Source organism: Rattus norvegicus, chromosome 3 (genome assembly GCF_036323735.1).
Source record: "Rattus norvegicus strain BN/NHsdMcwi chromosome 3, GRCr8, whole genome shotgun sequence".
In the NCBI taxonomy this organism is placed as follows: domain Eukaryota; kingdom Metazoa; phylum Chordata; class Mammalia; order Rodentia; family Muridae; genus Rattus; species Rattus norvegicus.
In genome coordinates, this window is record NC_086021.1 from 75847317 (window position 1) to 75874265 (window position 26949).

The 26949-nt window shown below is 44.1% G+C and overlaps 1 long non-coding RNA gene across 1 annotated transcript in view; it reads right to left on the reverse strand.

Moving 5' to 3' along the window:
• Positions 1-8246: 8246 nt before the first annotated feature.
• Positions 8247-26949, reverse strand: part of LOC134486102 (uncharacterized) — a 31476-nt gene continuing 12773 nt past the window's right edge. Inside the window, exon 2 of the long non-coding RNA XR_010064805.1 lies at positions 8247-11124. This is a non-coding gene — a long non-coding RNA (uncharacterized LOC134486102). The remainder of the gene's footprint in view (positions 11125-26949) is intronic.

A 26949-nucleotide genomic window follows, 5' to 3' on the forward strand; every position in this document is an offset into this window, starting at 1 on the left:
TATTTAACTTATCAAAGCAGCCCACGGGTTCTCCCTGCATCTTTCAGTCCCAAATGTCACAGGGCCCTCCTGTCCAGCATACACACACCTACCACAAATCTCCAACCAAGGGGCTGGGCTGCCCTTTCCCCAGCTGCCCTTCCTATATATTCCAGCCATTTTGGTTACCTGCCCCTTTTGTTCTACCCTTTATCCTTCTGGCCTCTTGGTTTGGCTCTCCCCTCCTCGCTCTCTTCACGCGTCCCAGCCCAGGATCGTGCTCACAAAGGACGCTCCCGTGGGTCTCTGCCTCTAGCTATGTTCCCTTTTGTCTACAATAAACCTTCTCCTCCACCCTCTACTATACCAGTGGAGCAATCATATCCTTCCTTTTTTATTTTCATTTCTTCGTCCAGAAACACCATGACCAAAAGCATCTAGGGGAGGAGATGCTTACGCTTCTACACCACCGTTCTTCACTGAAGGCAGTCAGGACAGGAAATTAAACATGGCAGGGATCTAGAGAGAGGAGCTGATGCACAGGCCACAGAGGAGTGCTGCTTCCTGGCTTGCTCAGCCTGCTTTCTTATAGAACTCGGGACCACCACCCGAGGGATGGCACCGCCCATGATGGGCTGGATCCTCCCCCAACAATTAGTAATTAAGAAAATGCCTTACAGATGGATCTTACGGAAATATTTCCTCAAACGAGGTTTCCTTCTCTTAGGTGACTCTAGCTTGTGCCAGTTGACATAAAACTAGCCAGCATAGGGATACCAAAGTTCTGTCAGGGGACACAGGCTCAAGAACTACCTGACATGCTAGACCCAGGAAGGGGTGTAACTCCCTCACCTCAGAAAGTAATAGATACCTAACTAACTGTGATGGCATGACCCCCACACCCCACCCCTATTATCTGACATATAGTGTGTGCAGCTAAGGACTGACAAGCAGAAGACTCCTCAACTGTCCCTAGGGCTTTGGCTTGGTTCTGTCCCCTGGTGTTGACATGGTGTCCTTGAATACCGTCCATCTATGTGTTCACTGATATGAGCCTGGACCTGAACCTGCAGTTTCCTGCCCTGACTCCAGTTTGACCTTTCACCTCACAATAGGACTCTGCCACCCCCACCCCACCCCACACATCTCTCTCTCTCTCTCTCTCTCTCTCTCTCTCTCTCTCTCTCTCTCTCTCTCTCTCTCGGTTTTTTGAGGCAGGGTTTCTCTGAAGCCCTGACTGTTATGGAACTTGCTCTGTAGACCAGGCAAGTCTTGAACTTAGAGACCTACCTGTCCCTTCCTAGTGCTGGGATTAGAGGTATGTGCCACCACATCTGACTTCTACAGCTTCTCTCTTATAGGAACTCCAACAGCAGCTTCCTTCTGACACCGGCCTAGTTCATTATCAATAAAGACTCTAAGACCACTGCTTTAACTTGCCTTCATTTAGCAACACATATGCACACGCACGCGCACACACACACGCACACACACGCACACACACATGCACATGCACATGCACACACACACGCACACACATGCACATGCACACACACACGCACACACACATGCACACACATGCACACACACGCACACGCGCACACACACACGCACACACACGCACACACATGCACATGCACATGCACACACACACGCATGCACATGCACACACATACGCACACACACATGCACACACACGCACACACACATGCACACACATGCACACACACGCACACGCGCACACACACACACGCACACACACACTGTGTGTGTGCTATGTAATATGAGAGTTACATTAACATTGGGGGGAATTTGCATTCATGTTAGCTAGATACCAAGGTAGGAAGAATCATCTGACAGATCGCTGTCATTGACATTGCTAAACCTTACAAATTTACTACTATTCAATCAATTCTGAGATTGCGGGGGGGGGGGGGGGACACAAATGTGTCTGGCACAGCACCAACATTCTGATTAAAACCTAATGAGGCTCCAAGCCCAAACCACTCTGCAAAGCTGCTCCCAAACTCCTGACCCATGGAAACTTCCAGAATAATAAATGTTTATTGTTTTAAGCTTTGGGGTAACTTGTTACAAGGACCCCTTTCAACCATCACTTTTAGTCCCTCCCCCCCCATCCCCCCCAGTTCCATGAGCTTACTGTGCCCTGCCTGTGTGTTTATGGTCTTACAGCCTCACCACAGGCTTTCCCCACATGCTGAAGTTCCCTCACCCCAAGAGCAGCTCCTCATCTTTTATGTATCAGCTTTAACATCAATGCTTCAAGGAGAACATACCCAGACACCCAGTCTAGACCATATCCTTCCATCCCACCCACCATTTTCTCACTGCCCTATTCTTGTTCGCCATTGATTTTACAATAGATTCCGATTATTTACTTATTTGGTTGAGGGTTCTTATTCCTATATTCCCATTGGGCCACCAGGACCTTGTACCCTCAGTAATACTTGTAGAATAAGTAGTGTAGTTAAGTGGTTTCCATTATTAACAACCCATGCCATAACTAATGACTCGGCACATAAGCACAGGGTTGGCAAACCCAGATTTACTTTCCTCATTTGCAGTAGGCTCAATGCCTTTCCGGGGTGTTTCTAGCTCTTTTAAGGGATCAGATAGATGCTCATTGAATAAAGAGAACTTCTGAGCCCAGGTGGTCCAGCTGTCCCAAGCCACTTAGTTAAAAGACCATGAACAGGCCACTGGGCTGGTGACTAAGGATGCCAAGGACCAGCTCTCCCAGCCTACCAAGCCAGCTCTTTCTGTAATCCTTGGATTGACCCATTTCCAGCCTATTTATAGTGTTAGGATTTGCTCTAATCCCGGAATGTTAGGAAGCTCACTCAACTGATAGAGAGTTCTGAAGTCTCTTCTGCTGGGAGTGACTGAAGCAGCTTTCGCCTGCTCTCCTGAGTCCTTCCGGCCCAGCCTAAGCCAGCACACTCAGCAAGCCTTTCCCCTAAGGCTGCATACTCAGCCTTATCTGGCATTGCCTCTAGCTCCCTACTGGAGTACCTCAGGATAGCTAGAGGCTTGGGGAAACCCCCACCCTATCTATAATGGCCATCACAGACAAGATGAGTTTCCTCATTCCTTACAGGGACTAGTCCTGGACAGGTCCCAGGTAAGCTGGGAGTAGCCTTCCATAAACACAGCCCAGGATGATATGGCTACGTAGATGGATGGCCGCAGAGCCTTGCCCTCCCCTTTCCCATCCCACCTTGGGAGCTGTGCCACTGTCTTATTCTCAGCTTCCTTGCTCACCCCATACAAGGGCTTATTCTTTTGCTCCTTTTCTATTGACCCACACAGCAAAATAGTCACAGGCCCTGAGACTAACCTCTGTGTCCCCTCTCATTCCAAGAGCAACTTCTAAGAAATTCAGACCATCTGTTTTGTTCACGATATGCCAACCACATGTCTGTGACTTGTTGTCTGGGAATAGGGTCTTTGGGAAAACTAATAGTCCGGAAATCTGCCAGAGGGTACAGGGCTGGAAGGCAGCCTGAAGCACAGACTTTACTGTGGAGCCCTCCTAAGAGGTTAAATGTGTTCCTCAGCAACCTCCATATTTACTCCACCAAGCCCTGGCATTCAGGGAACTGCTCCAGAAAAAAATCCTGCTAGTGGAGTGTGTTTGCTTGCTGTCTGTTGCTGTGGTTAACAGCATGGCCAAAACAACTTGGGGAAGACAAGGTTTATTAAAGTTTCCCATCACAGTCTATCCTTGAGGGAAGTCAGTTCAGCAACTTCAAGGCAGGAGCCTGTAGGCAGGAACTGAAGCAGAGGCCATGAAGGAATATTGCTTAAGGCTTGCTCTTGTGTGAGCTGACATAGCTGGAGTGCATCATCTGGGGACATTCCCAGACCTTCAGTGGCGGGGCCTGCTAGCCCAGGGCTAGAAAGGAAGAAAGAACAAAGGAAAGAGCAAAGTTCATGTGACAAAACCCTAGTGTAAAGACGCACATGCCACATCAGCTCGGTAATGGAGGGTGCCACTGTTAAACTGAAAATATCCCTTTACACAGCCCAAAGATGGCAAGGTGGTCCTTTGCCAGACTAGAAGAAAAGGGTTTTAAATCTTCCTAGATTGGAGTCCAAGACCCTGAAAGAAGCAGGGAGACTACTAAGAGTGAGCATCCTCCTCTTCCTCCTCCCGCTCCTGCTCCTCCTGCTCCTCCTGCTCCTCCTGCTCCTCCTGCTCCTCCTGCTCCTCCTGCTCCTCCTGCTCCTCCCGCTCCTGCTCCTCCTGCTCCTCCTGCTCCTCCTGCTCTCGCTCCTCCTCCCACTTCTCCTCCTCCTCTAAAGGGTTTCAATACACACACACACACACACACACACACACACACACACACACACACACACACACACACACAGAGCCCAATTGTCTCCTATAAAGACATTAGGATACGGAAATCAATACCAAATGTCACCCATATCTGGAACCAGCAGGGCCTCTCCACCAAGGGCAGCACATAATAGCAAGACTCTCTAATATTTTCCTCTTTATCGATCCCAGCTGATTTAGTCCAACATGCACTGAATGGAAGCTGGTCCTTCCGAGTATCCTCAGAGTTGTGGGGCCTGTTTAATTACATGTGGTGCCCAGTTGGTCACCTTCTTCATGAAAGATGTCATCGACACCCTGCCATAGGGAGTTCTTTATAACAGCGTTCTCTAGAGCAGACTCTACTCTGCAAATGCAGAAGCACTGCTCACTGGGCAGCTTGGCGGGGAATTTCTCATGCTCTGAGACATTTCTTCCAGCAGTTGACCAGGCAGTGATCTAAGCGCTCCTGAGATCTTCTGACAATCAGTAAATGACTGTGCCCACAGATCAGACTGTTCCCATGGTGCTCTAGGAAACAGCTCTGTGCTTGGCCCTTCACTGGGACTTTATAAAGAGATCTAAGCCTCTGGAGTAAGACCAACATCTGACTGTTTCCTTCAGGGCACAGGCACTCATTTGTAAAATAAGGAGCTTGGGTGTTCTTTTAAAAAATAGACTTATCATTTATTTTATGTGTATAGGCATTCTGCCAGCATGTATGTCTGTCTCTAGTACCCACAGAGACCATCAGATTCTTTCGAGTTGGACTTGTAGATGGCTGTGAGCTGCCATGTGGGTGCTGAGATTCAAACCTGGGTCCTCTGAAAAAGCAGTCAGTGCTTTTAACCGCTGAGCCATCTCTCTGGTTCCAGGTACTCTTTTTTTTTTTTTTTCTTTTTTTTTTTTTCGGAGCTGGGGACCGAACCCAGGGCCTTGCGCTTGCTAGGCAAGTGCTCTACCACTGAGTTAAATCCCCAACTCCCCCAGGTACTCTTTAAGAAAGCTTTCGTTCTGAAAAGAAGTTGTGGACCACCTCATTTGAAATAAAAATTCTATGCTTTTCCTGAACTGTACAATTATTTTTCCATCTTTTTGAAGCACAATTGGCAAATAATATTGTGTGTATAGAAGGTATCCGCATGGTGATGTGATATGTGTATTTCTTAATTGCTACAATGAAGTTGGTTGATAAATCTCTCGTCTCATATAGTTACATGAGTGTATATTAGAGAACAGCTAATATATACTTTCTTACCAAGTTTATTTATCCAAAACAGTACTATTAATGATAGCAATTATTTTATTAAACAACTCATGTACTTTACTCAAAATATAAGTTTTCTATAATCTTGCCACTGTTAATATTTGTTAAAGATTTATTTATTTTTTTGCTTGCTTGTATGTCTGTGTGCCATGTTTGCAGTATCAAAGGAGGACAGAAGAAGGTGTCAAATCCCCTGGAAGTGGAGTTATAGATGGTTCTTGGCTGCAATGTGGGACTGACACCCAGTGAATCTAACACAGATTCCCTGGAATCAATCTCTCTCTCTCTCTCTCTCTCTCTCTCTCTCTCTCTCTCTCTCTCTCTCTCTCTCCCCTTCCTCCCCCTCCCATAGGGTCTTTCTATGTAACCTTAGCTGTCCTGGAACTCCCTATGTAGACCAGGCTGGCCTCTAGCTCACAGAGATCTGCCCTGATTCTGTCTCATGCTGGGATTAAAGCCACTACATCCAGCTTGTGTGTGCACGTGTGTGTGTGTGTGTGTGTGTGTGTGTGTGTGTGTGTGTGTGTGTGTGTGCGCGCGCTGTCTTGCAGTCAGAGGACAACTTGGAGAATCACCTCTCTCTTCCCTCCATTTTATGGGTTCTGGGGATTGAGCTCAGGTGCTCTCTTTGAGCAAATTTAATTGCTGAGCCACCTCACTGGCCCCAGTCTTTCATCTAAACATAATTATGTTAGGAATCATCTTATAAGACCAACTTGGATCATGTTAACTATGCCATTGTACTTTCTCACTAAGCACAGTACTCAAACCAAAATAGGGAAATTGAAAATTCAGAACCCTTTTCTTTGTTAAAGAAATTTGCATATAGTCATTCAAATATAGCACTCTAAGAATATACCAAGATTTATTTTACCAAAGTCTTGGCTATTGTAAATATTTCGCTATTGATCACCCCTATAAACCTTGTTTTCTTAAGGTGGTCAGGAAAAGACAGTGAGTCCCGGGAATCTGGGTTTGCCTGCAAAATATGCAACCTTGACCCTGCTCCTTATCTATGCTTTATAATTTTTAGGTTGTTTTGATTGGTTGAGTGATTGGTTGGTTGTTTTGATTGGCTGGTTGGGTGGGCGGTTGTTTTGATTAGTTGGTTGGTTGGTTGTTTTGATTAGTTGGTTGGTTGGTTGTTTTGATTAGTTGGTTGGTTGGTTTTTATCAACAATTTTTTTAGTACAATGAGTCAGTAATTGTGCTTTTCAAAACATGTAAATCTCTCTAGTAAACTGTATCCATATAGCATTTGGGTTTGTTCCTTTAAGGCTCCGGAACCATCTAGAAGACTGGGCATCTAGAATAGTTAGGAAACACACAGTAGTCAGCAGAATGGGAGTTGATGGAGGGACTTCCTTAAATCATAGATCATTTAGAGCCACAAAATGACATAGGAGGTAAAAATGGTATCCACAGTTGCAGCCTGCCCTAGCTTCCCTGGAGCTGAGGGGACCTAGAAAAGCCACTTTCCAGACTACTCACTCACTCTATGGATTTTCCCACAGGCTAAAGCACCGAGGCTCCGTGCCACATGGCATCGGTGGCAGTGGGACATGAAGCCATTGTCACAATGATCTATGTTATTACACCTTAACACAAAAGCTCCAGACTATTGACTGAGAAATGGAAACTTTGGAATGGGAGCCCATAGCAGCTGTTGGGTCACTCACTGCTGCTAACTCGGAGGTCTCAGAATCCCTGGAGTCCCTCCCTTGCCGCCCCGAAACTCCATTTTTGCAGAGCACAAAGCCCAATCACGAATTCAGTCACGTGCCTCGTCCTGAAGATGGGACACAGGACAGTAAACACGGCAGCTTTTTTATGACTTGCTCACTCTGAGGCTTGGATTGGTGGGCAATTCCCACATTTTATAATCCCTCACCCCACCCTTCTCTCTTTTCTGTGAGTTTTGTTCCTTTGGACCTGAGGCTAAATGCCAAATGCCACGGCTCGCAGCTTCCAGACCCAGGGTAGACAGTAGGAGATATTTCGAAATGTCTCCAGCAAATAAATAATAGCCACCCGGGACACAGACCTTTGTTTCAGCAGTTCAGGAGAATTCATTCTCGGTAGAGAAAACTCATTTGCTCATGGCAGCAATTCAAGCTGCTGGCTTCCCAGAGAATATCGCTGGAGCCAAATCCTTCCTCAGCTATGGAGGTCAGAGGTGAAGCAACTGTGCTTACAGGGCAGAGGTTTTTTATGGATCCCCTTGGCTCTCTGCTCTGTTCTTTACAGCTGATTAACACTCAATGGCCATTTCTTTTAAAAAGAAAAATTCAATTCCTAGGTTTAATTAACTTCCCTATCCCTGCTTGCTGAAAAACACACAATGACCGGAGACTTTAGAACCCTTGATTTCCCTCAAGGTAATTCTCTGCTGCTGCTCGATACCTTCTAAATGCGAGCTCGGGGTTGGATGGCCACAGTAAGGCCTGGACTTAACATTTAAGTCTTAGCTTAACCGAGGACTCCCCATCCCCGCCTCAGGCAACTGGAGCCAGGAACTTTCTGCTTTAGACTGACACTTTACCCCCCTCACTTCATGGCTAAGCTAAAACTGGTCTTCTCTTCCCCTCCCAACCCCAGGACCACCAACAGCGCCCGTTCTGTTGTCCCTAGTTCGAACAAACTGTGGGTCATTTCTGTCTATCTCATTCTTTGAACAATTAGGAAACAAGTGTTTATGGGGGACTCAGAGAACGTAGCCTACCCTCTGTACATTTACAAAGTAGCTGTAAATTTAAACAGTCGTACACGTTTTATCCTTTGATTCCGGCTCTTCAGGGCTGTTAACGTTGAAGTGATGCAGAACAATAGCTGAGGGCATAAATACTGGGTGAGCCGAATCGCCTGCACTCACAGAGGCTATGACAAGCTCCACAGAAAGCAGAACATGTTCCATATATATATAAAGTGAGGGTATGAGAACAGTCTTTACCTTGGGGTTACACCATCAGTCAGCTAATCATGTAAAACAATCATGACAGTGACTGGTCCACCGTGGGCATCATGGTGCACTTGCGAGCGAGTATTCCTGCAGGATGGTCACCTCACTGGGTGTGAGATCACAAACTATCCACTGTCCTATCACCTCTCAGTATCCACCTGTTGTGTGGGCGAGGGAGCCCCAAACTCACTTTTGAGTCACGTGAGGACGAGGTACAGTCATCGCAGTCCCACGTTGAGCTCCTGCTGGGGGAGGTGGCCCCACGGCCCCAGCCTGGCTGTGATGAGCGGGGAGGCTTTGCCCGTCACAGGATAACGTGGAGTAGCCTAGAGTTCTGATTTCTGACTCCATCCAAGGGTTGTTTAAAGCATAGACCTCATCTTTGTGATCTCTGCTCCTGGGAAATCCCAGGGCACAAGGAAGGAAGAAATTCCCAGAGGCCACTGCTGGGTGGGCACTGCTGTGAGTGTAACGTTTTTTTATTCCTTTGAAAGAAAATGCAGCAGGAAATATCCACTGACGGCATGTGAGCCAGCTTGGGCACCAATCCATCTGTCCCCTCGGCTGAGTAATGCATACCGTCTGTAGCACAGGACTTGAAATTTATCGTTGAAAAGATTCCCCCACCCCACCCCAAAAATGGTCACACTGTGATTCAGAGTGAAAGAAAAGGTTACCGTAATAAAGGAACACTCAGACACAGAGCAGAAAAAAAAAAAGAAAAGAAATTCCTCTAAAAGACATTCTGCCTGGTCAGTTTGACAGAGTGCTTTTACCTAACATAAAACCAACTCTAGATGCTAAGGAAGCCTTGGTCATAGATTAGTGGGCAGAATTCTCCTGATTCCTCATGCACGGAGTATAATAATGATTATTTTTTTTTACCAATTAATTAACCTCAGAAGCCAGGTGCAGGGGCTCATACTTGTAATCCTAACTCTTGGGAGACTGAGGCAGGAGGGTTGCCTCAAGTTTAAGGCCAGGCTAGGTAGGATGTGGAGGTGGGTGAGCGAGCCTGCTTCCCTATAAATTAGCCTCTGTGACATAAGCACGTCAGGGACACAGATGCCTCAGACTCATGGGAACAGCACGGTCTTCCCTGGGTCAGGCTCAGGGACATGGCAAGGGCTTTCTCCTGGTAAAGGTGTAGACAGTTGACAGTTTGCTAAGAACAAAACAATGTGTGCAAGGCAGTATGGATGGAGCTTTCCCATCCCATCTGACTGACAGAGCCCACCCCACCTCCCCAAGACTGCTCCCCTACAGATCCCCCCATACTGTGACCAGGTAGCCCACTCCCTTGTTCATGCTCCATGGAACAAACATGGCTGCTGGTTCATCTCCAAGCATGGCATGGCCCAGCTGACCCCAACTTTACCTTACTGTGTCTGTCTTTTTCAGCGTCCTGTTACTCCCCGTCAGATCTCTCAAGCCATGCAGGCCACAGCAGAGAGACTGGGGAGGTTGGGTGGTGGTGGTGGGGACACGACATTATTTCAAGAACCAATTAATTAAATAAGCAAAACAAAAAATAAACCCTACTTTGAAGGAATCTGTTATATTTCAAAGTACTATCGACAGCTGTAGTCCAAAACAATAACCTTAAAATTGTCTTCAGTATTTCGAAGTTCCCGTTAATGCAAAGCCAAGTTCTATCTGCACTAAGGTTTAATGATCTGTTGTATTTAAGCCTAAATACATTTATTTTGAAAGAAGGGTATTTTGGTTATAAATGTGAGCTGAAGGCTTTGATGTATAATGGAATCATTTGAATGTGAATTAAAATGAACTCAGTTCCATTAAGATGCGTTGAAGAAGACCTGACTGTCCCTATGTCTAATCATCTCACAACAGAACACACCCGAGGCTCCAGTCAGACCATGGCTTCCTCAGGGCCACCAAGGCAGATCCTAGACCATGTTGCTAGACGACTCTGCAGTGTAGTCAAAATTTTTCTACCAAAAGCATCCAGACAAACTGAACTCCCAGACATCCTCTTTCCATTTAGGATCCAGTTCCCCCATAACCTTAGTTCCAAAACTTATTTTTCTTACGTAGAGGTACAGAGTTGGGCACCCTGCTTTGGGGCTCATGGCATTCAGGGGAGACTGTCGTGGGTTCTTACCAACCTTCCGACACAATGGCTTTGGGAGCTAGGGAGACAGATCTCATATTTCAGCTTTGGAGAAACATTTTCCAGGTTAGCACTTGGCCTTCATTCGCTCTCCACTTGTAAACTCAGCGACGCTCTTCTGACTCAATGGAGCGTGGCTTTCACATATGGGCAGGATTCTCTATCAGCACTGAGGGGAGAAGTCCTGTTTATCAGCAAGAGACACTTCCTCTCTTTGCACTTCTCACTAATTATGGCTGTTAAGTTTTCCGGATCCTATCAGAAGAGCAGCTCATTAACTTTAATTATTTTCCAAATTCATTGGCTCATTGTAGACTGACGCTGGCAGGTGCCAGTGGGTTTTTATTGCAGAAATTAATTAACAAGTGGGTGGAAGGCCTTGGTAGCTGATATGCATCTTTCTTCTCCCCCTTTGACCAGTTGAGAGTGGACCGCAGACCCTGTAAACCAGAGGGAGAAAAGGTACAAAGTGAGTATCCAGGACACAAGAAAACTGCCTCCAAGGTCCAACCAGAGCTGTGGCACATGGTTTGTACTCCATTGTCTGCCCAACCAAGTTGTCATGAGTCCTACATTCAGAAAGCCCACAGATCTAGTTACCACATCATCTCCAGCGGGTGTCTACATCTAGTTGATTCTAGATAGAAACCAACAACTAAATTAGACTCTCTCTGCACGCAGCCTGTTAAAATTTGCTTCCAATGGCCCGGGCAAGTCCTCCCCTCCATGGGATATCCCAGTGTTCTTTACTCACCAGTATGGTTAATCCACTGTTGCAGACCCATGTCTGTTCCAGCTACTCTTTCCTAAAGTAATTTTTTGGGGAAAAAAGTATTCCTCATATGCAATCTCTCTCTCTCTCTCTCTCTCTCTCTCTCTCTCTCTCTCTCCTTTCAGTATTTAATGTCATAAAACATGCATAATATTTAACTAAAATTTCTATAGGCATTTCCTCCAAAGAATCAAAGATATATCAACGAGGATGCCAACTACAGCATTGCTCGTAGCAAGTAAACATTGAAGAAACAACAACAAAATTCCCACAGTCAATATAATCAATAAATAAGTCACCCCACTAGAATATTAAGAGACCCAGAAGTGATGTCACAGGACACCCAACAGGGGAAAAGGTTTACCATACATTGTATGTTACAAAGGACAGGCAGTGTTGGTCTAGTCTTCAACACTGATATGCATTTAAACCTTTTGTCAGATTCACAACAACATTTTAATTTTTGTCTTTGTTTCTCACATTTAAAAAAAACTTTCTGCATTGAACATCTGTCACTCTTGTATTTAGAGTAGAAACTCATGTAGCTTTTTCAAATAAGAGAGAAAGCGGCCTATGCTTTACTGGGGCAGTTTATATGAGCAAGCCCTGTTGTTCCTAATATGCACATGGAAGGCATCTGTGATTCATTGAGGGCCTAAGTAGGAGGCTGGGATTTTTGCATATGTGATTCCTATTAATCATTACAATAGACCTATAAGGTGGACATTGTTGCCCTTATTATTATGAACAAGGATGCAGAGACTACAATAAATTCAGTACCTTAATTTATCTCAACTACACACAGACTACAGAGCCAGAATCCACATCCTCCGGTTTGGTGATGGTTAATCTAGTCTCAGCTGTCATCATGGTGAGATCTAGGACTAACTGAGAGAGGTGCCTCTGGACTTGCCTGTCAGGGGTTACCTTAAGACCTGCCCACTGTGGGTGGCACCATTCCCTAAGGTCCTGGACTGGAAGGAAGAAGTGAGCTAATAGGCTCTCTCTCTCTCTCTCTCTCCTTCCTGACTGTGGACACAATGTGACCTGCTCAAGATCCTGCCACTGTGATTTCCCCATCCTACTGGACTGGAACGTGAACTGTGAGCCAAACCCTTTCTCCCTTAAGTTGCCTTTGTCAGGGAATTTCACCACACCAACAGAAAATTAACTAAGTGACATTTCATTAGTTTTTATTATACACCCTCATGATTAGTTCTATCAAATGAAAAAATAAACTAATAAATACAGACCCTGGTGGAAAAAATAATATATTTACCTGGTAGTTTTAGAAATTAAATGTTTTGTACACATATGATGTATGTATGACTTGTCCCCAATTCTGTTCTGTTCTCCTCCACCCAGAGGGAAACATTATCTCAAATGAGATTTATTGTCCCTATGTAAATCATTATTTTCCTGGCTACAGATATTCTATCCATAAACTAGAGTGAATTAATTGTTTCCCAATAAGGAAAGTAGTAACAACTCAACGTATTTCGTGCAAAGGGATTTAGCACTGAGATTGGCTCCAAAGGACTAGAGAAAAATAGTGGTGTTGGTATACTTTCCTCCATTTGGCCTCCAGGTTAATTCCTCCAGTGCTCAGAAACTGGGCAGTACAAACCACCTCACCAGACTGCCCTGGCCTCTGGCTTTGGTTGGTTTGGGACAATGCAAAGCACTGGCAAGGGGCAAGGGGCAGAGGAGGCTGAGGTCAGAGCACCTGCTTGGTAGGTCTCTTCCCCTCAGGTGGCTAAGATCAGCGTGGCACTGCTCAAATAGCCACAGAGTCACCCTCTTCCTGCAGCTGGTGATGTCATGCTGAAAGTTCTGCCAGGGACAGAAGGAAAAAGCAAAAGTCATAAAACCAAAAAGACTGAATCGCATTCTGCTGTTCTCCGGGTTCCCACCAGCACCTTGAATTGTCAAACCAAATCAGAAGTCAATGACAGGGCAGCCTGCCACATGGTGTCATTCACACGGTTTTTAGCCCCTTGGTAAGGATGGCGTGCAGAGAGGTTACACAGAGTCAGTAGAGGCAACAGACAAAACTGACGTTGTTTGATTTTGTTGTTGTTTTGTTTTGTTTTAAGCCAGCATCTATCTCCTGGACTCAAACTTGCTAAGAGTAATGGGGTTATGATAATGTTGAACTTGGGGTCCTCCTGCCTCCACCTCCCAAGTGCTGGGATTACAGTGATGCACCGTCACACCCAGATTTATACTTTTAAAGCACGATGTTAGTCAGCATTCTGTTATCATAGCAAAATGCCGGGGAATTAAAGCACAAAGAGAAAAAGGTGTCTTTGGGCTCGCAGGTTCAATCTATAGTAGGTCCCATTGATTTTGGACCTGAGGTTTGGCAGCATATCATGGCAAAAACATACAGTAAAACACAACATGGTCCAGATATGAAAGAGAGAAGAGACCAACATCTCCCAATACTGTTCAAGGGCGCACTTCTAGGGACCACGAATCTTCATCAGACCCCACCCCCTAAGACCTCATCACTCTCTGATAGCACCGAGCATTTAAGACACAGCCCTGGGGTAAACCCACCCAGATTACACCAATACTCTTTCGTCTGATTTAACACCTTTAAGCTATATCCATGCTGGTGCACTCATCTCTCATTGATTCATTTGGCTATAGTACTGAAATCGATAATGGAATTTCTCCATGGGAACTAGTAAAATGAGCAGGACCAAGTTACTGAGTTATGAAGATAATATATGGAAGGTGTCAAACAGTGTGGGTAAAATCGGATCGTAAGAAAGTGTGCCCAAACGCTGTCCTTCCCATCCTTCAACACAGATTCATCAAGCGCCCACCATGTCCTAAAGCATTGCGCTTGACACAAAAGACAGAAAATCAAACATGACCCGGTCCCCGCTCTCTAGTTGCTGACACAGAAGCAATTAAATATATGACTTCCATCAGGGAGACAGTGCAACAGGCGAGGAGGCATCATTAAATCCAGTAAATTTAAAAAGGAACTACACAGGGATTTCAGCTATAGAGTCACAATTTTCTAAACAATGAAATACTGTACTACAAGTTGAATATAGAAATAGTAGGAGCAGTAGTAGTAATAGTAGTAGTAGCAGTAGTAGTAGTACCCAAGTGATTATTTTTCAGAATCTAAAATAGATTAACTTCTTTTTTTGAAAAAAAAAAAAAAAAGTACCATCACAAGTTAAAAAAAAAAAAAAACACCAAAAAACAAAAAACTAGGAATGTGTCAAAACCTCACTCACAATACTTTGGAAGCTTACTTAATAAAAACCTTAAGCAATGTTAGTGGGAAATTATCTTAACATGACAGACTGGTGAACAAGCACTTCAAGCAAGCATCTCATTAAGTAGTGAGTTCTCTTGCTGCCTGGCCAGGAGGAAGGCTCTGGTAACATACCTGCCGCCTTTCAGAGACTTCAATAGTCAGTTGGAAAGAAATGAAAGGGGCTGGGAGGTGGCTCAGCGGGAGAGAACTTACCCGAGGACATGAGGACCCAACTGGATTCCCAGTTGTAAGGGGGGGTTGTGTGAATATTATGTATTTTTTAACAAGTAACAGAATACGAATTACTTAAGAATTATTCAGATATTGTTTCCTGTGGTAATTAGCTTTGTCAATGTGGCACAACTCAGACTCACAGGGATAGAGAGTCCCAATGAGGCATCGCCTGCCTAGGGTTTGCCTGTGAGCATATCTTAGTTAAGATCATTGGTGTGAGAAGATCATAGGAAGCCCACTGTGGTCGGAACCATTCCCTAGGCAGGGAATCCTGAACTGTGTAAGGGCAGAGAAACTGAGCTGAGGGTAAGCCAGTCAGCATGCGTGCATCCATTTCTTTCTGCCCTTTGTCCTTAGCAAATGAAACTCTGCAAAGGTGGTACCATAGACATCAATGCCTGGGTCTATTTATCTTTACCATTACGTTTGGAACAAGAGTTTTAACCTACGACTCAAGCATTACAGTTGCTTCCACCACTGATCCCTGTTGTTGCTGGCAACTAGTTTATCTTGTTAATTTTTCTGCCAGTTTGGGTAGACTGCACTCTGGAAATACTCAGCAGTTGAAGTGGGCGAGTTAAAGCAAAGTGGAGACATCTTGGCTACTGGCCTCAGAGGCTGTATGACATTCTAAGCCATTTGTTGGTGGAAACCTACAGAATAGATGCAGCTACCTTCTTTCCCAGATTCCTGCCTTCCCAGGACAATCTCTTAGAAACACTAACATAGCAATATTGTCACCAATGCTTCAGATGAAAACCTATAAACTTTTCTAAAATATATTTGTAATTACAGACGTTCCTCCAGCCAGTTCAGAGATTTTTGAAGACAATAACATTAAAGCCGTGGCTCTGCCTCCCTACTTGGCTCCATGTGGGACTATGAAATAAGACAAGACAAAGCCTCGAGGTAGCCTCAATGTTCTTCTTCAAAGCCCTGGCCTCAACTCTCCTTCTGCCAGCCTGGAAGGATAGGTGGGAGTGTAAGCACAGACCCGGCCCTTAACTCTGTCTCCATTCCAAAAAGGAATGGAATGGAGTCTTGGGGTGGCCAAAAAGCATCGCTGGCTTTGGAATCAACATGTGGGGATCTCAACTCAGGTTTGGCCATTTGCTGGCTCTGGAATCTTGAGTAAATTGCTTAATCTTTCTGGGCCTTGATTTTGTAACATGAGTTTAATAATACCGACCAGGAATTAACAATGCCCTGATGGTGAGGGCTGATGCAAAGAAACTGTCAAAGGAGATATAAAGGCACAGCAGTCACCCAGCACACAGAAGTCACAGTTACCTTACAGTTGTCTGTCGGTGTAGAGGGAGTTTCTAGACTTGGGGTCAGAATTGCTACTTCTGGTTCTGTTACACATCAGCTTCTGTGACTGAGTCAAGTCACAGTCTCTCTCTTCCTTCCCCTAAAAGAATAGAATAAAAGCCCTTGCCTGAGAATCAAATGAGTTTGTCACTGCTCTGCAGCATACGTGGTAATGTCCTTTGCCAGGATGTCTGACGTCTTTAAGATGCTAATACGATTGTTAACGGACACTGAGGATTTTAACACAGCCATTGTATGGGTTGCGTTTCTGTTGCTGTGGTAAAAATACCCTGACCTGACAAAAAGTAAGTTTTGGGGGGAGTTTATTTTGTCATACAGCTCCAGATGGGATACAGTCCCTCAGCAAGGAAGGGATGGCAGCGGGAGCGTGTGACCAGCTCAAAGGAGGTAGCAGTCTCCTGGCAGTCAGGAAGCAGAACAATCACACTTCATACACACACAGGAAGCAGAAAGACACCAGGAAGTAGAGTCCAGCTATAAAACCTCAAAGCCTGCCCTACAGTGACAGACTTCCTCCAGCAAGGCTGGACTTCCTGGTGTTTCTGTAACCCTCCCAAACACTGATACTAGCTGGGGACTGGGTGCTCAAACACAGGAGCGAGTAGGGGACATTTCATATTTCAAACCACAACGGTAACGTAGAAGATTATCTAAATCACAGATGAGGCCCTTAATGATCACATATATGTCTGTCCAGCCTTCCCTCTAAGTACATCTGCAAGATATATTTGTTGGTCCTTGGTTCTTTTGGCCCACAAAGTATTTAAAACATGAGTAATTCGTTGATAAAATTGATGGACCTCTTATGAGGACTTTTGAGCTCTTCTTGAGAAGCCGTATTTTGACAACACTGGTAGCCAGCTATTTAGAAAAGCATTGAAATGTCCAGTTCCCCATGTCCCTCACAACGGCTCTTTCTCTCCCCAATTCATTCTGGCTATGGAGGAATGAATTTGTGATACTTGGTTACATCAGTAATCACAGCATTACTAACAAGCCGTGTATCAACGTCCACAAATGATGTTCTGTCCACGCTAGAGCAGATTCACTGTTCTCTTATAAATAGCACCACTCTCACCCAGTCATATTTCAGAACACTTTCTTTTTTATTTTTATTACTACTTATTTATTTATGTAGGGGAAAGGTCAGGGGCACAGGGGTAAATGGGAGACTATCAGAAGCTAACCTGGGGGAGTCAGTTCCCTCCTTCCATGTTGGGGGTCCCAGGGGTCAGGCTTGATGTTCTGAGCCATCTTGTTGGCTCACAGTATACTTCTTAGGAAACGGCTTGATTCATAGTTAACAAGCTGAGAATTTTGCATAACCCTAGACATGCCTCCCTGGTATCCTCCAAGGGAAAAATCACTTGTTAACAACATCATGGAAGGAAAGAGTTCATCTTAACAGGGAACAAAAGAATCCCCTTGGGATTTTCAGTCACCTCCAGAGATAATGTCTTCTCAAGCCCTTTGTCCCCTGAAAGTCCCTTGACACACTGTGTGGCCTTTAGATAAGAGACCTTCAGCGTCTGCCTTCTCACTCCGCTGTATACATTGTACTTGAACAACATGATTGACACTGTCCTACCATACAGAACAAGGGTCAAGGAAAAATAAATAGCCCAAGATGATAGAATAAGCTTTTCTCCACCACTCAGAAACGCAGAGCAACCGGCAGCTTATTCCACGACATGACAGAATTTGGTGCGGCTGTGTCTCATGTCTTCACATTATAAAGGGGGGAAAAAAATCAAAACAACCCATCAAGCAAGCAAGGTAAGTACCAGGAGAAGGTCATCAGAGTTCCTGCTGCACTAATGACTGGGCTCTGCCTGTACCTTTCATCTTCAAAGGACCCACAGGTAATAATCAATGTAAGCCACAGCCCCCGAGTCAGACAAAGTTGCTGGGGTATTCAGCACGGGAGACAGTTGAAAGAGGTGGATTTGGGAAGCCTGCATTAAGCAGATCCTTTCATCTGCAAAAAGCCAGACAGGCTACTTTCAACGATAAAGGTTTTAGGTAAAAACAGACCTGGTCATGAACAATGGGATGTTAAGATGGGCAGTGGACAATTAGGGCCTTTAATCCTAGCACTCAGGAGGCAATAACAGGTAGCTTTCCATGAGTTCAAAGATTAGCCAGGACTGCACGGTGTGACCCTACCTCAATCTAAGAGGAAAAACCTTCATGTTCAATTTTTATATTAATAGCAAAATATGATAAGTTGGACTTTATTGAAATTTTAAAGGTTTGTTTTGTAATGATACCGTTAGGAGTATGAAAATTGGAGAACTATTTATGTCAGATTCCTGGTAAAGATTCATATCCAAAACATACAAATAACCTATAAAACTTAACAATACAGACCTAAACAACCTAATTTAAATATAAGAAAGGGTCTGAACAGACACTTCAATGGCATATAACTCGTGAAAGGCTGCTTAATGAATGGATCATCTGGGACATGGAAATCAGATACTACTACACACCTAATAGGATAGTCAACCCCCCGAAAACAGACGGCGATGTGGTTCACTGGTGCAGCAGTTGCCTATGCTCAAAGCATTTGGTTTGATCATTGACACCAGCAGCAGCAACAACAACAACAACAACAACATACACATACAAAGTGATAAACAGCAAAGGTTGCTAAGGATGCTGAGTAACGGATGCTAATTTATTGCAAGAGGACATGTAAACCAGTACAGCCATTTCATACAGAATCTTCCTTCTTTCTTTTTTTCCTATAAATACAGCCTCACTAATATCCCCAGATGACCTGTATCAGCTATAGAAGTCAGGCTGACCTCAAACTCACAGAGATCTCCCTGCATCTGTCCCTGCCTCTGTAGTGCTTGGATTAAAGACATATGCCACCACACCTGGTTCAAGTAAAGCTACTTATTTTGTTTGTTTGTTTGTTTGTTTGTTTAATGTATGTGAATGTTTTGCCTTGATGTGTGTATCGAGGTCAAAAGAAGGTATTGGACCCCATGGAATTAAGTTACCGATGTGAGCTATCATATGGGTGCTCTTAACTGCTGAGCCATCTGTCCGACCCCAAGAATAGCCACTTTAAAAGACACTTGTGTCTGGAGAGATGGCTCAGAAGTTAAGAGCGCTAGCTGCTCTTCTAGAGGACCCAGGGTTTGATCCGCAAGACCCACATGGCAGCTCACAAGCATCTGTAATTTCAGATCCAGGGTATGACAACCCTCTTCTGGCCTCCATGGCACCAAGCAACCAAGATAGATAAAACCCCATATGAAAAACACCCATATAGATAAAACAAAAAGACAGCTTGCAGTTTTTTGTACAGAGATATATAAACTTAGCCATATACATCCCCCCAAATCTCTCCAGTCAAGTAAAAGAAATCTATGTCTACACCAAAACATATACAAGATTGCTATCGTAGCTTCATTGATAATTAAACATGGCATAACTGGAAACTATGTATCTTTCAACAGGCAAATGGCAACAAAGTAGAATGCCGTTAGATGAGAAGCACATAGGATACACAGCACATCAATGTTTTGTTTGACTTTTAGACAAGGTCTCATATAGCTCCAGGTGTGTCTTAAATAGTGTTTTACTGCTGGAAACAGACACCATAACCACCATAACTCTTTTAAGGACAATATTTAATTGTGGCTGGCTTTCTGAGGTTCAGTCTATTATCATCAAAGAGGGAGTATGGCAGCGTCCAGGCCGGCATGGCCCAGGAGGAGCTGAGAGTTCTACATCTTCATCTGAAGGCCGCTAGGAGAAGATTTTCTCCCATTTGGTTAGGAGGGTTTCATTGCCCACCCACACAGTGACACATTTCCTCCAAAGCCACACCTACTCCAACAAGGCCACACCTCCTAATAGTGCCATTCCCTGGGCCAAGCATATTTAAACCACCACAGGGTGGCCTCTAATTTGCTATGTAGCTGAGGATGATCTTGAATTCCTAGTCCTCTTGACTCCACCTCCCAAGTGCTGGGATTACGGGTGCTTGCCACTATACCTGGCCCCTCCCCCCTCTCTCTTTCTCATTTTAAAAAATGACTTATATATTAATTAATTTTAAGACAGGGTCTATTTATATATTAATTTAAGGCAGGTTCTCTCATAGCCCAGGCTGGCCTCAAATTCACTGTACAGCCAAAGCTGGCCTTGAACTCTTACTCCTCCACCTTAAAAGGCATGAACATCTGGATTCATATATAAATTTCCCTAAATGAAAGAAACTAGATCTAAAAGGCTGTATATTGTATGATTCTAATCTGGAAAGGGCAAAATTATGAAATCATAAGAGTAGAAACAAGATTAGTGGTTTTCCAGAATTAAAGGAAGGAGTGATTGACCAGGGGATACACATACAACTTAAGCAGTAAAACCTGCCAGTTTTCATTCCACCAGCAAAGAATAACAGTGCTAAGTATAAAAGAAACATATGGGGAGGGTGCTGATATAAATAAATGACAGATAATGTTATTACATAATTATTAAATAAATATTAAATAATTTATTTAATTGATTTAACTAATTTAATTAAATAATTATTAAATAAATATGATTAAATAATATTTCTTCCCCCAAAATGTATGCTCCTCACTCCTTAAGGATGCCTAAACATAGGGACTTGCTTCATCGGGAAAAGGCAAATAGTAACTTACTATTAATTAGACAGGCAAGCCTAGGGAGTAGTTTAGAAATCTGGGACTCCTCTTGGAATGGGGGACGAACACACACCTCTTCTACAATGGACTTGGCAGCTTAGGACCCTTGCCTGCATGTACTATGCACACACATCCCTCTCCTAGCAAAGTTCCCCAAAACACAGGACACCCGCTTGCATCAAGCTACATTCACACCCACTCCAAACAATGAAATAACTTCTTCCTCTCCTTAAGAACTGTCAGTCATGGTTTCTATCCAGTCCTACTTAAGTAATATTCAGGTAGGATTTAGGGAAGCAAGTCCAGCCTAAATTGGTTTGGGGCATAACTGCAGTGAATTTTTAGAGAGAATCTCCTATTTACCGTCTTTGCCCATCCAACTGACATATATATATATATATATAATCATTGAAATTAGATGAATCATGGGAAGGGACATGTCAATCAAAACAGACAACCACCTGGTACTGTAGCCCTTAGCAACCAGACAGGTCCTTTTCTTGAACACCATAAAAGGAAGCCTCCAGTCTGAGCCTTTGAGCATCGCCCCTCATGTGGTGGCCAGCATTCTTGCCAGCCTATTTCTTTCTGGTTTGTACCATGGCTTTGCTTTTGAATAAAGCTTCATGGCTACTGTGTAGATCTCTGTGTGTCCACATTTCAATCCTTGCATAAGAAACCAATACCCCGCAAGCCCAGAGTCTGTCTGGTTAAAGGTAGACGACAGCCTTGGAAATAGGCAGGTTGGCGTGGCCAACAGTAAGCTGTGTTCACAGTACATAATCCTGATCTGACAGAGTGAAACTTCTCTTCTCTAGGGTTGTTCCGAAGAACCCATAACCCTGGCAATAACCATAGTCCATAATCCATAATCATGAGGAAAACGGCAGACATGCCCAAATAGAGTATATTCTTTAAAATACCTGAACAAGGCTTTGTGCAACTGTCATGGTCATGAAAAACGGGGAAGCTTAAGACATAGTCATAAGCCAGAGAAGATGTGACAAATAGCTGTGGTATGGGATTGTGGGATTGAATCGGTGAGATGGGGGGGTGGGGTCATGAAATCAGAAAGGAGTGAGGACTTCGGTTCGTGATACAAATGTAGGCTTCCTGGTTTTGACAAAGGCCTAACGTTCCTCTAAGATATGAACGATCGGAAACCAGAGTGAAGAGCGCATGGGCACTGCACGCAACTTTTCTGCAGCCCCAAGAACAGTTCCAAGATAATAGCTCGCTTCAAAAATGGGCCAAGCATGGTAGCACTCTCCTGTTACCTGGGGCTGCTGAGGCAGAATCGTGAGTTCAAGGCCAGCCTGGGCTACATAGTGACTTCTAACTTCCAAATTGGCTTGAGCTACTCATTGAAACCTTGCCTCATTAAGTAAATGATTTTGACAATAAGGACCAATTCAAGAGACACAAGAATATCAGTACAATTTGAGTCTGGTAACCATTCAACTTCCCACAGGATCTGTCCCAGCGTTCAATAAGCCTAGTTTTATCAGACATTGCTTTCAAGAGGAAGTTCTCAAACTGTGTATCAGGATCCCTTGAAACTCAGCTCTGAAGAAGACATAGTGGCGCTTGGACTTTTATATTTTTTGTAGAGTTCCTGATTCCCACCCAGGGTAGAAAGCCAACACTCTACCACTCCCTATTAACATCGAGCTCAGACAAATCTGCATCCCTTCAACGCCAGCTACTGAGAAGCTGTTCTGTGTCCACCCTCTGTTACTACCAAACCACAGCTAGACAAGCTGCAAACACACACCACAGCTGTCATTCTGATCTGCAAATACACGAGCATTGTGTTTTGCAGTTGCCAGTTCCCAGACAGCAATCTGTTCATCGGCTCAGCCCAGCTCCCACTTTGTGTGTTTTATGAGCAGAACTCCTGCTAAAATGCCACATCATGGGTCCCTATTATGTGGAATTATACATTGCCTACAGGTCATCAGTTCTCCTGCAGTCCTGGCAGTGCTACATTAGGATGGGGTCACCGTGTGGACTGACCCCTTATCTGATCTAGTCAGGAAAGGTTGTCATGCACACGTCGGGAGCCAGACCTTCCCAGGTTATGGGCAGGGAGATAAGGCCGCACTCATCAGGATGAAGAGAAGTGTCCCTTTCCTCATGAGCTGCTTACGGATGACAGTTCAATTAACAAAACCCAGATGAAACGTGTGAATGCGGGTTCTGCTGAAGTAAGTTGCTTCTGGTTTGATTGGTTTTTAGCCGTAGGTATTTGTTTTTGTTTTCTTTTGGCAGGAGCTCACTTTTCTGCTGCCTGTGATGTTTCAAAAATGCCAACTTGCCTGCAGCACATCCTGACTCAGACTGTGACTGACGTGGGCAATAATTCCCCACGTGTTTCCCTCCACTGGGTCGAATTTATTTAAATTCACTCGGGTGACGTCCTCAGGACCTTCCATTTGAGCATTCGCCCCAGCAATATGAAGAAGGCAAACTGATCCCGTGGTTGTGTTTTTTTTAAATGCTCAAATCTGTAGCTTACCTGCTAGAAATCACCACACAGTAGACACGTTGATGAGTCAGAAATAGAGCCACAGTAGCTGAAGTTATTCAGTGCATGCATTTAATTCAAATCAGCAATATTTTAAATTTTCCTCCTCCTCTTCAGGAACATGCGGGGAAATTCTACGTGGGAAAATAGGAGGCTGAAGCAGGGGATTTGTTCCTGACAAGACACTAGCACCGTGTCCCCACCATAACCCACGTTCTAAACGAGAGGATACTATCACACCAGACCCCTCCAGGTCCTACCACAGAGCTATATCCCTCGGCCTTCAAAAACAGGACTTTTAGCCCAACTGAAAGACAAATCTATGGTGATGGCTGTGGTGTTACCAGAAATGAAGGAGCTAACTGATCCAGGAACACACCATGAGGAGAGAGCTAGTCTGAATTTAGGGGGTAAATAAGTTCATTCAAGATGGGCCATAAATGACACTGAGGATTTCTTAGTATGAAAAGGCATTCAAGTGCAGAGAATTGCATGAATTAAGTCAGGCTAAAAAAAAAGGATTTGTCAGAAAAGAGATCATCTCTATTTTTGCTCACTTGGATGTCCCTCTTACCATGGAGTTGATTTGTCCTGGTGCTGCCGCCGCCGCCAATGATGATGATGATGATGATGATGATGATGATGATGATGTGTGTGTGTGTGTATGTGTGTGTGTGTGTGTGTGTGTTTGTATGTGTGTATGTGTATGTGATGATAATGGTGGTGGTGGTGGTGGTGGTGGTGGTGATGGTGATGGAGATGATGATGATGGAGATGATGGTGATGATATGATGATGGAGATGATGGTAGTGGTGGGGATGATGATGGTGGTGGAGATGATGATAGTGGTGGAGATGATGATGATGGTGGTGGTGATTCCTTTACTCATTAGAACTAGAGTTTCCAAGCTGTCATCATGGAGTTGGGCTCAGCAACTCTCCAGGGACTGGCAATCTGGCAGCAGATTGGAACGACTGAGGCACCCTGCCTTGTGGACTGAGTAACCACTGGTTGTCTCTCACTGGGGGATACTCTGACTGCTGAGGGATTCAGCCTCAGGGACCAAGTGACTACTGGGTTCTCAGCTCTCAGGTGTGATTCTTCTCCTGTTACTATTTTAAGCTGACACATTTATGTGTGTGTATGCCCAAATTTATACACAACACACACATATACATACACACACACTCAAACATACACACACACATACACATACACATATATATATACATGCATACACACATACATATATGATATATATGTTATATATATATCTTATATATGATATATGTTATATATATCTTATATATGATATATATCATATATATGATATGTATCATATATCTATATCATATATATATAATCTAGTTTAATACCCATCCCCTTGATTCTGTTTCTCTAGAGAACAGGAACAAAAATAGCTGGGGTTGCTTATGGTCTACCAAAGATCCACTGTTAGAATCTGCAAACTGTGGCTAATGTCTTAAAAAACTGATTCAAAACCAACTGTCTCTCTGTCTCTGCCTCTCTCTCTCTCTCCCTCTCTCTCTCTCACTTTCTCTCTCTCTCTCTTTCTCTCTCTCTCTCGTGTGTGTGTGTGTGTGTGTGTGTGTGTGTGTGTGTGTGTACGTGCATGTGTATGCTGAGGCCAGGGGAGGTCACTGTGTATTCTGGTCTCGTTTTCTGGCTTATTTCCTTAGAACAGGGTCTCTATGAACCTGGAGCTAGGCTGGTGGCCAGCAAGTCACCAAGCTCTTTCTGCATCTGCCTCCCGGGTTCTGGGACTACTGACTCCTACAACAGTGGACTGGCTTTGTTGTGTTCTGGAGACCTGAACTCAGGTTGTTATTCTTGTGCAGTGAATGACTCCACCCTGAGCCATCTCCTAAACACTAATCTAAAACTCTGACATCTTAACACATCAGTACCATGAAGGAGAGTAACTGCCCAGCAGGGTAAGATGATTGTCAACAAATCCAGTTCTTTTATTTCTTGTCTTGTATTAAATATTGATTCTCTGCGTTAGCTGCCAGGCATTCTGGTACATACTAGCAATATGTGACCAACCCCACTGCACTCCCTGCTCTTGAGAAGCCATGTGACTGCACCTCTCATTTATTCAACTATGTACTTGTGGGACCTTCTAAAGATACTATAATTGACTTATTAGCAGCAAAGAGAGACATGGTAATTTATTTTCAATTTTTAAACACAAATTGTTATATAAAGGCAGGCAGGTCCTTGAGCAGTATAGACTCTAACAAGCCAAGATAAAAACACTGTTACTACTCAGACACCCATAGTATAGCCCTTTGCTCATACCATCCCAGATAGTCCTATGTAGAGGAATGCAGTAGTGCATACTTTCTTTTTTAAAAAAGATTTTTTATGCCTAGAGGCTCAGCCTGTTTTCTAACTAGCTCCCCCACCGTAGTAATTAGCTTCCTTTTTATTAAAATATTCTTCTCCTAATTCTAATATTCTAGCAATCATAATTAAATTTCTCCAACTGCACCAAATATGCCTTTTACAAACCAGGCACCGTGGTCTATCTCAGCTACTCAGAAGGCTGAGGCAAGAGAGTCACTTGAAATCAGGGATTTAAGACTAGTCAGAAAAACACAGCAAGATCCCAGCTCAGAATAAAACAAACTAGAGCATTCCCTTTAAAGCTAATTGGTTAATTTCTTTTTAAGCACAGATTTGAGATCTCTCTCTCTCTCTCTCTCTCTCTCTCTCTCTCTCTCTGCAAGTGTGTGCGCATGTGTGTGCATTCGTGAGTGAGAGTGAGTGAGTGAGTGCATCCGTGTGTGCGTGCATGCATGCGTGCGTGTTTACACTGAGGCCAGAGAGGGTGCCAGATCCCTTGGAGCTGAAGCAGTAAGTATCCTAGACAGTTTGATGTGGGTGCTAGGATCTTAATTCCCACCGACATGACTGAGCAGCCAACACTTTTAACCCCTAAGCCACCTCTTCACCCCTAGGAATTTTTTCACACTGACCTTCTATTAGCTTTTTGTATCACAATAGGCAAAGCTGTTCATCTCGGGGCAGCTGTGAAGCAAAGAGAGGATTCTACTATCTACTTTAAGGACAGGCTCCAGCTTTCTTCAAGACCCATCTCTTAAAGGTTCCTACACTATGCCTTTAGCACTGAAGCCTTTGGGGCTTCACTCCAGATCCAAACCGTAGCAAGATCCCAATTCAAGCTCTTCCTTAGTTATGTCTATGGGTAGCTCTCTCAATCGAGTCTTCTTTTCACATGATTCTGCTTCCATGTGGAGAACTGTCCGAGAAAGGTCCTCTTACTGTTTTTCCCTGGTTTTTAAAAATGTCATTCATGTGTTTCTCTATCCCTTAAACTGGACGACCTAACTGAAGGTGTGTTACGGTAATTATTAAAAATCATTTGGAGGGGTGGGGATTTAGCTCAGTGGTAGAGCGCTT